This window comes from Prosopis cineraria, unplaced genomic scaffold (genome assembly GCF_029017545.1).
Source record: "Prosopis cineraria cultivar Desert tree isolate PC_DT_omini unplaced genomic scaffold, ASM2901754v1 PC10, whole genome shotgun sequence".
Classification (NCBI taxonomy): Eukaryota; Viridiplantae; Streptophyta; class Magnoliopsida; order Fabales; family Fabaceae; genus Prosopis; species Prosopis cineraria.
Genome location: NW_026555341.1, coordinates 36,547,445 through 36,564,606, shown reverse-complemented (window position 1 = coordinate 36,564,606; position 17,162 = coordinate 36,547,445).

Sequence of the window (17,162 nt, the reverse complement as noted above, 5' to 3'; positions counted from 1 at the left end):
GTTTGGAGAGTTTCAAAAATTTTCTTATTATGGTCTCTTGGAATTAGTTTTAGTTGCCATAACTAGCTTATTGCTTGTCTACTCTTGCTTGCATACAAGTGTTGTGTAGTTATTGTATAGAATGATCGGTTTTTCTTTTTGGATAACTAGTGTTTCTTTGAGGAGTTGTACTTTAATGCACACAGTGTAACATCCTGATTTTTATATAATAAAGAAATTGTGGAATTTAGGTTTTGAGTAAAAAAAATGATAATAATAGGAATTTATATTATTTGAGGTTATTTAGAAATAAATTATGATTAGGTATTTAATTATGAATTTAAAATTTAAATTTAATTAAAACCACATAAGCAATATTTAGTTAAGAGATAATACATAAATAATTTTTTTTATGTGTGTGTTAAAAGAAAAAGAGAAGGTAGAAGGAACAAAAAAAAAGGGGGGGTGGAAGGTTGTTGTTTCTAAGTCCCACATTGGTTAGATGAGGGAAGAGAAGAGGTGCCTTCATGTATAAAAAGGAGGGGGTGTGTGTATTAGGAAGCATGAGAGGCTAAGATGCAATTTAGAGAAAATTGCAACTTTTGGCCCAAAGGTTTGAATAATTAAATTCAAACCTATAGTTTTTTTTTAATATAATTTTGGGACTCACAATCCCATTTTTATATTATTTTTCTCTCTTCCTCTCACGTTGCTCAGCGTTTTCTCGCAAGGGGGGATTATTTTCTTTTTCTTCAGGTATGTTCTAACTTTCCTGTTTAGATTAGCATTTAAAAATTTATTTAATTAAAAATTAATTTTATAGTTATTTTTTTAAATAATATTAGCTTTCTAGTGATATGATTATTTTGTAGGATAGAGTAAATATTTTGATTAGGATTTTTCTATAGGAGAGTTAATCTGATGATATGATGGATTAAAAATATAGGTTAAAACTCTTAGGGATATAAAAATATTATAGAATATTTTCTTGAGGTTGAAACTCATGTTTAAGAATTTTTGAGTTAAAAATTTAGATCTATATGGTTGAATTTATGTGGAATCTGAGATGTAGGGATAAACCTATGATTATTAAATATTTATTTAAGTATGAATAGGTATTTTTGAGGTTATAGAAAGGTGATTTGAGGCTTCGGGATAATTTTAAAATTTTTAATTTATTTTTGGACGAATGTTTATAATATAGAAGGATGAAATTGTGATACTAGAAGTGATTTGAGGATAAAATAGTTTATTAGGGTACGAGAATTTTAGAAAAGAATTTGGGAAGTTAAATGAGGCGTAAATCTTAAATTAGTGTTAATATGGATTATAGATCTAAGACTTTCTAACTATTTAAATTAGAGTTATTTATTTTAATGTAAAATTAATATATAGTATTGTGAATAATTATGTAGATTATATTGACAAAGATAGTGGTGAAAAAGGAGTTGTGAAGGGGAACTTGTATTCGAGACACAAGGTAACCATTATTAATGTATTGTGATGGGGTGTTTGTGATGGTTATATGTTGTTTGGAAAAATTATGAACTATTACAAATAAATACTGTATATATATACTTGTTTGAAATTATTGCCAAGTGGGTTAAAAATTTATTTTTTGTTATCATGATGAGATATTATTGTTCGGATATATTTCTGTTGGATATTTGAATGATGCATGACTTGTCAGGGTATTTTAATGTATGGTGTTAATGGAAATTTCTGTTCGGTTAATTATTACCCCGTGGTAAGCCCTCATTGGACCCAATGAGTGGCGTGTCGCTTGGTCCAACTTCACTTTGGCCGGGTGATGTGATTTGCCGTCCGAGCATGGCGAAAGGAGGATATAAGGTGCATGCAATATGTACTAATACTTGTTCGGTTTGTTTGAAAAATTATTCGGGTTAATGTTTTATGTGCCCACTTAGCAATCGCATGATTAGTTACATCCGCATGCATCATTACATATTAATTTTTGGTTACTGGGACTTTTAAGTCTCATTCCCCGTGGTTAATATTTTACAGGAGTGAGTCCGGCCGAGAAAGCACCAGAGGTTGTAACTATGGTGTATGAGACACCATCTTTTACGTTGCCTCTTATTTTGGATTAGACATGTATTTTGTGCTAACTTAGGACATATCTTCTTTGGGAGCATGTAAACTCTAATCCTTTTTATTAAAAGTATTTATATGACCAAGAGGATTATGTCTGTCCCTCTTGATGTATGATTTGATTTGAATATCATGCCATGAGGATTATGTCTGTCCTTCATGGTTCTAATTGCTTTTTTTTTGGATATTTTAAAACTTGTGTTATGTCTTGGATGTATTATGGTAAGAAAATTTTCTACCATGATAATGGTTTTAATAATTTACAAAAAATTATTTTATAAATTTGAGGGTGTTACACACAGAGTATCCAATTAAATGATGATGTGCCTCATTGCAATTCAATTTTTTTTAGTGTTGTAGAAAGAAAGTTCATATGTTTTACCAAGAAGTATTTATGTTATGTATATAGGTTGCTTTTGATATTTTGTCAAGGGGGAGCGAGGGTGAGTTGAACTTGGGGAGACAAGCTTGGAGAAGTGGAATTGACAACAATTGTATACTTCATTGACAATAATTGCATACTCCATTGACTAGTAAACTAGCGAGCAAGAACAAATATATGATGCGAAATACTCCCAAGTATTCATGCTTTTTTTTCACCTTTTTACTCTTACATTTACTCCATATTATTGTTGTACCTTATAAGACTGATTTTTGGTGCAAGATGACCTTTATAGGAAGAAAGTAGAGTACTTGTGGAGCACGAAGCCATGTCCTTGTTAGCAGGATCCCAAGAAAGCAAGAAGAGGAAATAGAATGGCTAGTTGAGTCATGGATTGACTTTAGAATAGAACTTTATTGATAATCATGTATTTTTGTATAGTTAGTCCATTTTTGCAGTTAACTTAGTTAATGTTACTATGAATACCAATTCCAAGTTTGTAAATGTGATAAACAATTTGTTTATTAATTACATGTTGACATGTGGTCAACAGTGATTGACAAGTAGCCATAGTGATTGACAAGTTACATGTATCTATCAATTTATTAGGTTACAAAATGTTACAAGTCACAAAAATCTATTAACAACTTGCCAACGACATTGATTACAAGACAATGGCTATTGACAAGTGTAAATATATCAGATGCAATAATTCCCTTTAAAAAAGAACAAGTTATAATAATCAATTGACAGCTTGCCAATGGCTATTGATTATAAGTCAACAACTATTGATAAGTGAGTCATTAGCCATTGACAAGTACAAATATCTTAGATGTAATAGTTCCTTTTAAAAATGAACAAGTTATCAAAGTTCATTGACAACTTGCCAATTGCTATCAACTACAATGCAACGACTATTGACAAATAAGGCATTGGCCATTAACAAGTGACAAAAGTTATCAGTATACGAATTTCTTTTCAAAGTGCACAAGTTAACTAATGTTGATATTGACAACAAGGCAGTTGGTACTGACAACATACGAATTGGTAATGACAACATTTCATAGAAAAAAATATAAGCGAATGGATGTTTACAAATGAAGTTATAGATGCATAAAAAAATACACTTGAATTTTGGGATGTTAAATCCTAGATGTGGACAATCATATGTAGCTATTGGCTTCATATTGCTGGAATATATATCTTCTGTTGAGAGGTCAACTTATAACATTTATCCACAAAATTGAATACGTTGCCATGAATTAGCTTGATTGTTGCACATGTGTAACATTCGAAAAAATTTAACTATAATTAGTTTACCTAATGATTTTAATTAGTGAGTTAATGATGTGTATAGCCAGATGGGCTTAACTTGATATAATTATTGTGATTTTAGCCCTAATAGTAAGTCTGGATTGATGGCGGACCACCCGGGCAAGGAAAGAAAAAAAAGTAAGGTTTGCCGTCCGTGCCACATGCCATTTGTAATTTGTATCTTGTACATTTAACTCTACATTTATAGTTAGAAATTATATGCAAGTATAAATGAGAATTTGATTTATGAAATGTGATTTGCTATATGATTTGATTTGGGAAGAAAAAATTGAAGATGAAAATGATGACTATTATTAAAATCAATGAATTTGATTTATGTAATACTTTTAAATTTTAGACCAATTTTTTATTAACAGGGTAATCAATTCTAAATACTAAGTAAAAACACTTATCATATTAAAAAAGTCTCTACCATAATAAATAAGAGTAGAGATAATTTTCACAAACATTACCATGGTAGAAAAGAACAAAAAATCTTAATATAAAACCTTACCATGATGGAAAAATGAACGACTATGATAATTAAGAGTCAATAGAACTTTATAAAAATCAATTGATGAGCCACTATTTTGATTATATTTTGATAACATTTGTAATGAGAGTTGAATTGTTATAACAAAAATCATGATCTATTATCTAACAAGTAAAACTCTGCTTGTCCTATAGATTTATAATAGTGGCTCATCAAACTTCTCCACACTTGAAACTCTACTTGTCCTCAAGCAAAGTAACCACAACCTTCTAGCTTACTCTAATTGCAAATAAAGAATGTTGCAAACAAAATTAATCCCCACATTTTTCCTAACAACATTAGCGGAAAGGGAATTTCACCAAACAAATAGTAACTTTGTACCCTCTCACTATCTTCGGCTGCTGCTCAGTGCTCATGCAATAGGGTCATTATTGGAGAGCATTATTTATATGACTTCCATGCTTCTTTTGTATCCATTCCTTTGTTTTTCTTTCCTTGGACCGTTATAGGCCCTCATATCTCGGTATCTAGTTACTCAGGCGACCGGTGTTCACAAGGTACCTTTGGCACACTCTTGGCCCAGACCACACCTTTTGACATGAACCCCTATATCTTGGTATATGAGGTCCAGCAAAATGGTTGATCATTAATATGGGCACAATTTTCGCTTTTTGCTCCTTTTTCTTTAATTTGCTTTCATATGTGATAATGAATCATACCCCTAAGCACTTCCGTATTGGTTAAAAAGAGTCAAAACATGTGAGTTGATTTAGAAGATGAAGGTGCAAATTTTCCTGCGGGTGCCAGCTGATCCTAGTTAATTTCCCAATAACAATTGAGCTGCCTAGAAAAATGATGTTGGTTAATCATAAAACAACATCCAAAAAAAAAAAAAAATCTTTTGCCTCCTTACCTGGTGCACAAAAACAAATTCAATTAAAATTCAGCTGAGTAAATTAGTTATTTGCCCCAAATCATGCATAATTTCACACAAGCAAACCGTAAACCCCCTACACTCGAAATACACAGTGTCCTCACTATGTGGAACAAGCAAAAGAAAAAAGAAAAAAGAAAACGGCAGAAAGAAACGAAAAACAAGCAAGGAAAATAAATTGGGCAAAATTAACCAGGATCGCCTGGGACCCACAGGAAAATTTGCACCCGAATCTTCTAAATCAACTCACATGTTTTTGACTCTTTTTTGCTTTGTAATCTTTTTTAACCAACACGGTAAATGAGAAATGCAGAGCAAATAAAATAAAAGGTGCAAAATGTGAAAATTGTGCCCATGTTAATCAATCTTTTTTTGTATGCCAAGATAGAGGGGAGTCAAAAGGCCCTACAACGGTCCAAGGGAAGAAAAGGGGCAGATAAATTGATAAAATAATGGATACAAAAAAAAAACATTGAAATCATATAAATAACATTAAAGTGTATCTAAAACTTATTTTTAGTATAATATTTTTTTTAATTTTTAAAAACATCGCTCCTAAGTTAACTTTAACTAATAGTTGATTAATAAATAATTAAAAACTGAAAAAATTATAAAAAATCAAAAAAACGACATAAAAAGTTATCAAAATATCAAGAAATTAAATTTTTTTATCTTTTCTATAATTTTTTATGTCCTTTTCAATTATTTTCTGATTAACTAATAATTAAAGTTTACTTTTATCAATGGCAAATGTGATGTTGCACTATTTTTAAAAGTTGAAAGAAGTTATTGCATCAAAAATAAATTTACAATCACAAATACTCCTTGATCCTAAATATTTTTTATTGAGTTTAGGGGTCTAAAATTCTAAAAGCATGGATGTAAATTTGTGAAAATTATATATTACATATGCACTTTTTCCTATACAAGGAGGTGTACTTGCCTCCATTCACATAAACGTGGCTCAACCATTGCTATTAGGGATGAGACTTTGATTCTCAATATTTTTAAAGTCAGACTGAATGTTAAATCAAAATATTAGCAATTCTAAATTTTTATGATCTAACTAATCTGATTGACTAGAAATAGATGTAGTCCAAAATGTTTCAGTAGTTCATTTTTGATATATTCATTTGATTAATATGCATCCACATTTGTGCTTTTATATTTTTCTTTATAACTCATATGTCTTCTTTAGCCTGTCGTCCGAGGATTAGTTAAATAGAGAATATCTATATGTGTAGACTGTAAGGTATGTAGACGATTAGTTATATAATGACGAAAAAGAAATAATAAGATAACAAGTCTCAGATTGATTGGAGAATCATTATTATATAATTGAAATAATCATGCTAGTTAATTTTATCAGATATATCCATGGAACTTCTAAGTGCACTTTCCGGATTAGCTTGGAAATTATTAATCATCAAAATGCAATCACGCAATATGAAATATTGAGATGATGAGCATTAAAAATCATTTGGTCCATTGTTAATAGTCTAATCAGAAGGCCACATTGAGATTGCTTTTTTAATAAATATATTTTGCAATTTTTCAATAAAAAAATATATTCATCATTAAAAAATAATACAATGAAAGTGTTGATCGTTATATATTTTATAAAATTAAAATTTAAATATGTATAATTATTGTTTGGATAACGAAACTGCTTCTTCTCTTGTTTACTCCCATCCACAACTCAGTACGATTGATTTTTTTTTTTCAAATTTTGTATCACTTGAAAAATGTTCAAGTTATGTCAATTTTATTATGCTATGTGTTCACCTATGTAATTGATAAAATTATTTTGTATAAATTAATAAAGTAAATTAATAATCAACTCCTTCCTCCTCCATGAATCTTTGACCCCCAAGTGTGACGGGTCTTGTGCAATTCAACTGGCTCTCCTTTGTTCTTTTTGCACCTGGCCTTAAAAACTATTTAAGCACACAAACAAGTAATATGCCATAAGTATATATATATATATATATATATAACTACATAAAAATAAAGATAATATATATATTGCAATGAAGTGTATTATCTACCTTATTATTCTTGAGCCAGCTTGCACTCCATTATATAAAGTCAAATTTGCTTTTCCATCTGTGACCCGTTCTCATAAGGCACTACATAATACTACAAAAAGTGAGTCTATATATACAACATAAATATATATTTTAATTGTTAAAATATAACATTCAATTTTCATTATTACATTAAAATGTATTGGATGCGCGCGTATATATATATATATATATATATAAACTTTCACTTGAATTTTTTTTTTTTGAAAATCCCATTCTTCATTTTAAGTTTTTAACTGGGTTGTCCTAGCTAGTATGTTTGATAGGCAGGTTCACATGACAAAAATTGAAACCATCCACCTCCATTAAAATTGGGCTGGCCCTATTCATTAAATTATTGTAGTACATTTACCAAAATGACCATGATAATTTTTTTTTAAATAAGGGTAGTTTGGTAAATATACATCAAAACTAATTTACAATTAAGTCATGAGACTTCTTGAAAATTAAATTTCTTCACTAAAATCTCTTAAGGGGTTTTCCCTAAAATGTACATCAATTTAGCAGCCAGATGTATCCTTCTCAAATATATTACTAATTCAACTCAAACACTTTACAATTTCACTACAAAGGATAGTTTATAATTTGTCTACTTTTTTTTTTTTCCACATCCTTCATATATATATAGAGCTTGTTCTCCTCTCATTATATTCATAAAAACCTATGGCTTCTCTATATTCATGTTTTTTTGAAAAAAAAAAAACAATAGTGCAAAATACTATTTTTTGCGTCTATTAAAAACAATTGTAACAGAAATTATTAATTTGCGCGAATTCATGAGAACTCTTAGTTTCATCAAAAGTCTCATTGATAGGAAAATCTCAACCCTATAGAGAATTTTCAAAATTTTCTCCCATTTCACATATCTCTCCATGCAACGCAATGACCAAAAAGCACGTATTGGCGCCTTGAGGAAATAATTTCAACATTATATGTTTTCAACTACAACCTTTTAATGTTTAAATAATAATTCATCAAAATAAAAACTAGAACTTGTTTTGAAGCTCCCAATAGTCGTTGGTAATGATCCGATGACCTTGCCACCAGCGATAGGGCTCCAACGGTCACCAGAGCTTTGACTGACTATGGTAACGGGGTGGACCCTTTTTTTTTGGGAGGAATCTACACAAAATTTTAAATTTTTAAAATAGAAAAAAGTTCATATAATGTAAAAATAACACGGCGATCTGTGTAATTTATTCTTTATTTTATAGCTACAAATTCATATCAAAAGTCTACAAGTCTATAGCATTATCTAAGCAACTACGGATATATATATATATATATATATATATTCCTTCAAGTCCTTATTATATAATGCCTTTCGAAGAATTATTTGATTTTTAATATAAGTCATTAATTGGATGGGGTATTAATTATCTTTTAATATTATACTTCTATTTAAATTTATTGATTATAAGAAAAAATGTAATACAAAATTAAAAATTTATTCTATTTTTAAATAAATTTAATGATTTAACCACCTTTCATTAGTTCCAATAAAATAACTAGAAGTGTTTCATATATAATAGGACTAAGAAGTACATGCAATGTAGCCCTAGGCTTGTATATAAATCTTTTTGTTCTTAATTTATTGTTATTGATAATTAAGATATTTATAAATGATAACTATATATTTCCTCTCGTTTTCATTATAAAATATTTTTAAATTTTTCATGTATATTAAAAAAAGTTAATTTTTTCTTAATTAAGATATTTATAAATGATAACTATATATTTCCTCCCGTCTTCATTATAAAATATTTTAAAATTTTCATGTATATTAAAAAAATTAATTTTTTTTGATATCATAAAAAATAAAATGAACTTTTATTTTTACCAAAAATTTTAAGTCATAATATAACTATATTAAATATTTTTACATTAATCAATAAAAGATAAAATTAAAAAATAGTTTAATTATTATAAGAATTCTTACATTTTGAATAAAAATTACTTCTAAAAAATATTTTATAAATAGAGTAGGAGGGGGTAATTATATATTTATTAATTCTGTTATTTGAAACAATCACGCTTTAACGTGTAGTATTACTTCTTGGGTTTTGACCAGAAATGTATTACTTCTTCATAGAAAATAAAGATTCTTATAAACTGATCTTTATGATCTCCATTATATAAATCCCACTCACTCGCCTTTTTGGTTTTTCTACAGTTCCTGATCTTCTCCTCTTATTTCGCAGTTTCTGACTTATATCCTTACATTTTATTGATTTAGAAGATTTCATTGAAGATCCCATCTTCGCCGTCAGGAGACTTTGCCACTGATTCAAACACCAAGAAGCCACTAGTTTTATCTGAAAAGAATGTCTCAACACCGAAGAGCTCTACTGTGAAGCTTGAATGAATGCACAGTACCAGAGATGAATCATGATGATGATGAGCCCGCTGTGGGAGAAGAAGAAAGAACAAGACGACTTCCTGATGAGCCTGTGGGAGAAGCAGGGGAGGCAACGATAGCAAGAAGGCCTCTTGATGATGAGCCTGAGCCTGTGAAGAAGAGGAAGAGGAAGAGGAAGAGGAAGAGGAAGAAGAAGAGGAAGATGAAGAAGAAGAAGACGAAGAAGAAGAGAAGAAGAAGAAGAAGAAGAGGAAGAGGAAGAAGAAGAAAAGAAGGAGCAGGAGCAGGAGAAAGAGAAAAAGAAGAAGAATGCTGACAAAAAAGGCAAGAAGCAGAAGAGGAAGAGGAAGAGGAAGAGGAAGAGGGCGAAGAAGAAGAAGGAGTTTAATTGAATCAATCGTTGTGGCTAACGTATCTTGACGAGTGAGAGTAAAAGAAGCGGAAAGAAAAATAGGGCTTACTGATGAGCCTGTGAAAGGACAAGAAACAGAAAGAACAAGAGAGCTTATTACTGATGTGCCTGTGAAAGAAGAAGAACAAAGAACAATATCGGGCTTATTGCTGTTGATGTTCTTACTGATTTTCAGCCATTTTCTGTGTCTTTCCAAGTTTTCTTGTTCTTATGTATTCTTGTTCTGCGCTGCATGTCGTTTGCGCACTGCTGCTTCTTTCCTTTTCTTTTCTTTTTTATTTCTTAAATTTCTCTTCTTATAGAAATAAAGTTATTCCCATGCCTACACGTGTTATTTTAACTGTTAGAAGGGATATTTTCGAGGTCACTTGTTTTTATTAATTAAATGTGTAATCTTTAGAACAACTAGATTTTTTTTAAAAAAAAACACCAAATGATTTTACTCGGACCATAAGGTGATTTAGATTAACATAGTATCTGTTCCTAATTTTTTTTTTATTCATACCAAGACAACTAGAACTTGCAAAAAGTTATTAATTAGGGAAATGATCCTGCCCTGAAAGAAAATATTTGCCCAAAAAAAACTGAATTGAGCAAAGCAAAGCAAATAAAAGAAAATATACGTGTTCAAATCCTCACTTGCTAATTTAAGCTATGCTTAGTAATTAGGGGTCTTTAACTTCATCATTAATATTAATCTTCGCGTCAAATAGTACCGTGAAAGCTAAGAGCACGTGTTAATTAATACCTAGCATCTTAGTTAGTGCCAACTTATTATTCAGTTTAAGTAACCACGCCTATAGATACAAAGACATAAAGGTTCAAGTCAAAAGAACCTATAACGGACTGAGAAAGAAAGCTTAAAAAAAAAAAAGGCAAACAAACAAACAAACAAACATTGAAAAGAGGGGGCAAGCATTTGATTATCCCACTGCATTCACTTATATATAGTAGAGCTTATGGTCGATCAACCAAATGTGGAGAGTTTATAGTAGAGTTTATGGTTTCAAAATTTTTATTGAGTTCATAAGAATGATTACTAATTGACTTTTTTTGGGTGCCCTTTTACTCTTTCCCTTTGTCTTTCACTATTTCTCAGGAATTAGATGGACTACTATAGTTTAGTCACTTGTTGCCTAAGTATGGAGGATTTTGATGGGCTTGAATTATTTATAGAAAAATTATAGAATATGATCTTAATTTTGAATTAATCTAGCTTCATTTAAAGAAAAATATTATATATTTTCACTAATTTTAAGTTGGATGCATTTTCAGGGATTTTATGGAAAACAAGGAGAAATTGGGCAAAAAACAAATTCAGCTCTCACCAAGTCCAAAAAGAGTCCAATGATAATGGGTGCTCATCGTGCGATGAGCCAATCTGGACTGTCTAATAAATGAACTGGACAGTCCAGATCAAAAAAATTTTATTTTATAATAATTAAAATAAAAATTATAAAAATAGTAAATTTATTTTATTATTAATTTAAAACAATATAGATTTAATCTTATGGTCCAATTTAATATTAAAATTTTTAAAAATTTTAATTAATTAATTATCTAGAACTCCTCTGGACAGTTCAGTTTTAAAATGTTTAACTTGCAACTTTTTTTAAAGGTTCAGTTTAGATATTATTTTTATTTTTAATGTTATTATTACTAAAATAAAAAATTAAAAAAATTAATCTTAAATTTAAAATATTTTGTGTGTATCTGGATGGTAAATTTGTAAAACTTATAAAAATTTTATTATTAAATTGGATGGTCATTTTTTTGTATCAAAAAAAATTAACATAAAAAAAATTAAACTTTTAAATTAAATCTATATTATTTAAATGACCAATAAAGTAAATTTATTAAAAAATTTAATTTTTATTATAATAAATATTAAATAAAAAATAAAATAAAATCTGCAAATTTGGATTGTCGAAATTAAAAATCTAGATGGTCCAATGGTGCTCATCATGTGTTGAGCATCCAAACCAATTCCTGATATATCCAGGCCGGCTACATTCAAAAGAATGGCACGGATCTTAATTAGAGTTAGATTTTTTTTCTTGTTGTTCTCAGCCTTTCTTTCAAAACAGCCTAAGAAATTATATGGCTTCATGATAGACAAAGTTGAACCAATATGCTGGAGTTCAAACACAATAAAATGTATATAGTAATAAAATGTGATTGATTTAATTTTTAGTTATAATGAGATTCATTTGAAAATGAGTTTAAATTTCATAATTTCCTCGTATTCATTCATTACCATAGGCGGAAAAAAATCAATGGCAAATTTCACTCTCCAAAGTAGCTATATATGAGAGATGCACACCAAGCACACATTTCAGAGCAAAGCAACGGATCAAAAATGGGCAACAAGGGAGCTAGATCTAGCCCCAGGAATGGGCCAAACGATGGTCTATTTGGCCCAAAGAAGAGGTCCAAAATGTTTTTAAAAAATGTTAAAAAAAAAAACGTAAACGTAAAGGCTACTACTAGTTTCATTGCTTCAAGAACGTGCAGTATTACTTATTGGATTTTTTACCAAAACGGTATTAGTTATTGCTTGTTTGTTTGTTTGTTGGTTTGTTTGTTTTTAATAAACAGGTATTAGTTATTGTTAACAATCAAGCTTCATACAAACTTATCCATCTGCTCTATATAAACCCCACTTACTCACTCTCTCAATCGCCTTCTTCTCCTTGAGTTTTCTAGTTTCTGAGTGATCTTGGTTTTGAATCCATTCAGATTTCAATGGAGAACCCATCTCCACCACCATCATCAACGTCCAGAAGAATGGAGCAAAAGAGTGAAAAGATCGTCTCGGGAGACTTTGTTGCTGCTGATCCGAACAACGAAGTTCCTGAAGAGACTGTACCAACATGGAAAAGTTCTGTGAAGTTTGAAGGCACCAGCAGTGATCACGGCGACAAGCTTGTGGGAGAAGAAGAAGAAGCATATCAAGGAACAACACTTGAGCCTGTGGCAGAAGTAGAAGAAGGACAAGGACAAGGACAAGGACAAGAACAAGAGCAAGAGCAAGAACAAGAACAAGAACAAGAGCAAAGCAAGAGCAAGAGCAAGAACAAGGGCAAGAGCAAGAGCAAGAGCAAGAGCAAGAGCAAGAGCAAGAACAAGAGCAAGAGCAAGAAGAAGCAGAGAGAGCCAGAGAGCTTACTGTTGAAGGAAAAATGGTGTATTTCTGGTTATTATTGTTTATTTTTGCATTCGTGTTTCTTTTCTTTTCCTGGTTAATTTCTTTTCTGAACTCTTCATGGGCATCAAGCCGCCGGGGTTGATAGGATTTAATGACATACACCAGAAATGGTGTGCTCCAATAATGCTTCAGTAATTTGATTTCTAATATTTTGATCATCCCATCTATTGTTCTTTTTTATTTGTTCATCGCAGGAAAATTAGTTACGTGGGATTCTGTTGAACGTGAATGATTTTCTTTTGTAATATTTTCAAGAGTTTTACTTGATGCATGCATGCTAGGCTTGACAATGATGATGAAAAAATATTTAAAGTAACATTTCAGATTATTGATTGCCTGAAAGTGTCGATTTTATATTACGTACACAAATATGTATATATAAAGAAGTTCTAAATAATGCATTTCCCTGAGCTTCGGAATCAAATTGCTTACAGTTTAAACCTAAAAGAATCGTTCATACGTGGCAGAATATATAATGATATATAGAGATTTGATTTGATTATCAACTTATACCACTTTCTGATGTAGAAGCAGTTATTAATTAAAAGAAATTCTTTTATAAACTGCTTGCAATTTCTGATCTCATATATTTTAATTTCTTGAATACAAGCTAATCAAATGAAAACAAGTTCAAATTTCAAACCAAATTAAAATAAAAAATTTAGATTCCCCCTTGCAGTTTCTGGGACATATAAATTTATTGTAATTCGATCAAACAAAATATATTAAATTCACTGCATTATATTGCACAAATGTACAGTACGAGTACGTGGAGAACATACTAAAAGGCATATAAACCAATCAAATTTATTAATTAAGGCATTAAGCATCACGAAGCACATTGATGAAGCTGATTAATTATTAATTATCGATTGAATTGGTTTCATTGGCCTCTCTTCTAGTTTCACGCAGCCCTCTCTCCGAGAGTATAATTTTACAACCTGCGTCAGAATATATGAAATTAATCACACATGTACGATACTTATTATGTAATTTTCCTTATTCAAATTCAAAAGTATCAGCACATACTTATTGCTAAACAACCTTTGTTTACATGAAATTGTGATTAACCGTCATCTTTAATAAAAATGATGATAAATTTAATTAATTTCTAATAAAAAATGTACTGTAAATCGTAATTGGACAAATAAATTAGTTGGACTCCATATGTATATTTGTAATTGTGAAAACTGGGTTATAAATTTGTCAGCTACGTATAAAAATATAAAATAGCGAATCGGTTGTAATCGCTATATCTGTGTGTGTGAATGATTTATGAAATTTGTCATGAAATAATGGATTAAGAATTGAGATATGTCGCACCCATTTGGTTTCCCTTTTGAAACCTGTTTTTGCAATTTTTGAAATAAAGTTATTTCCCATGCCTATACTTGTTATTTTAACTGTTATAGAAGGGATATTTTCGAGGTCACTTGTTTTTAATTAAATGTGTAATCTTTTCAAGAACTATTTTTTTTTTTCCAAATCACCATTTGATTTTACTCCGACCCATAAGGTGGTGATTTAGAGACAACTAGAATTTGCGGAAAGTTATTTAGAGAAATGATCCTGTGATGAAAGAAAATATTTGCCTAAAAAAAACTGAATTCAGAAAATAAATAAAAAATATAAATGTTTTTGAATTTCCACTCGATCGGTTTAAGCTGCCTAAGGAAGAAAGCTGAACAGAAAAAGCAAAGGATGGGAAGAAGGGGGCAAGGGTAGTAAAACCAAGAGAATATATGTGTCACAGTTGAGAGGGGTTTGAATTTCTTCTTCTTCTTCTTCTTCTTCTACCACCCCTTAGGCTTGGTTTTGATAGAAACAAAAGTGAGAGGAAAATACAAATGAGAGAAATCTACGGAAAAGAATTTTCAAAAGTAGTAAATCCTATTGCATTTTTGGTTCGTGTAAAGAAAAAGGGTTTTGGAATTGTATTTTTTTTATTAAAATAAACACAGCATTATTTTAAAAAAAATCCTATTGCATTTTTTGAAATTATTTAATTTAAATTTTATTGTTTGTTTTAAATTAAAATTATCATAAATTTAATCTTTGAAGTTTTGTTTTTATCTTTATCTAATTATTTATAAATAAAAAATATTAAAAATTGGAAAATATTAATGTATATATAAAAATGTTTTTAAAAAATAAAAAATATATATTGTTTATAAATTTTAAAAACAGTTCCTACAAAAAAAAATTAAAAACTGTACAGTTAATAAACCAATTTTTACGTTTTTCTCATGCAATGTCCTTCCAGTAACATATGGTCTTGCATTTTCTACTTACTCTAATTGCAAACTTCATTCTGGTTTTACCATATTGATTGAAATTTATAAATAATACTTTTATACACTAAATGTATAAATTGATTTTTTTTTCCAGTGGTATGAATTGATTGAAAAACGTAAAAATTAGTTTTACTACAGTTTTTAACTTTTGGTAGGAACACTTTTTTACAGTTATAAATAATACATTTTTTTAATTTTTAAACAATATATTTATATATATATATATATACTCCTCTGGTTTTATATATAATTCACTTTCAATATATTTTATTGAAATAAAAAAATTTAAATTTATTAATTCTGTCTAAAAATTTAATACTTTCTTTAGTCCTATATATAGGATTGAGAAAGAAATTTTTTTCTATTTATAAGTTACCTCATTAAATTTTTATCATAAATTTTTTTATTTGCCCTCTATTGAATATTGATGAGGGAAATATATATTTTTTTAAGAAAGTCAAATGAATATATTAACTAGAAAGCATAATAAGTAGTTTTATAATTCAAAAGAAAATAATATATATATTGATAAGAAAAAATATATTATTAAAATATACATATTTAATAGATAAAAAAATGAGAAATTATTAAATTTTTAGATAGAATTAATGAGTTTTAAAATTTTTATTGATTTTGATAAAACTACTGACAATGACTTATAAATAAAATAAAAAAAGTAATTTATCATCTTTATTCCTATTATATATGTATATGTATATATATATTCTAACAACATATTTGAAAAAACCAGGACAAGAGGAATACTTTAATGTTTGAAAAAAAAATGTAATAGAATTTGTTTTCTAAAAATAATGCAGTGTTTATTTTAATAAAAATTTCAATTCCAAAACCTTTTTTATGCACAAGCCAAATCCTCTTTTTAGAGCAAATTGTTTTGTAATGATGTATTAAATTACAGCTGGCACTGGCTTTGTATGATCACCTAAAAGTATATGTGAAAATATGGGCCAACCCGACTTATATGAGTTAGTTTATATAGGTTGAGAGAAATGTAAGTTGGGCTAGGTTCAATTTATTTTTATATAGATTGAAAAAATCTCAACCTTTGAAGGTTGATGGGTTAAATTGGCTAACCTGCCAACCCATTTATTTATTTTTTAATTTATTTTTTATGAATTTTTTTAAAAAAATATACTTAAATGATAAGTTTCAATTTGATATTTCTTTATGATTCATTCTAAATATTCTAAAATATTAATTTATAATATTTGTACAAAATATATAATTTGATCCAGCTAAGTAAATCATGCCTAATATAGTTTATGTCCAAATTGTTTCCCTTTTTTCTTTTTTAAATTTTTTAAAAAATAATATGGGTTAAATGAAACAATCCTAATCCATTAGGGTTAACCCACATGGTTCACGGGTTTTATAGTCTGGGAAAAAAATTATTTTTATTTGGGTTAATTTTTAACCCAACCTGACCCTTATAATTAATTATTCGAGCCAATCCACATAACCTGACCTATGTAACATCCTAAGTTTTTTCATTAGTAATTATTATTATTTTCAAGGGTAATTTGGTCAAGTTAGATAAATTGTTGATTTAGCAAGGATTATAGGAGGC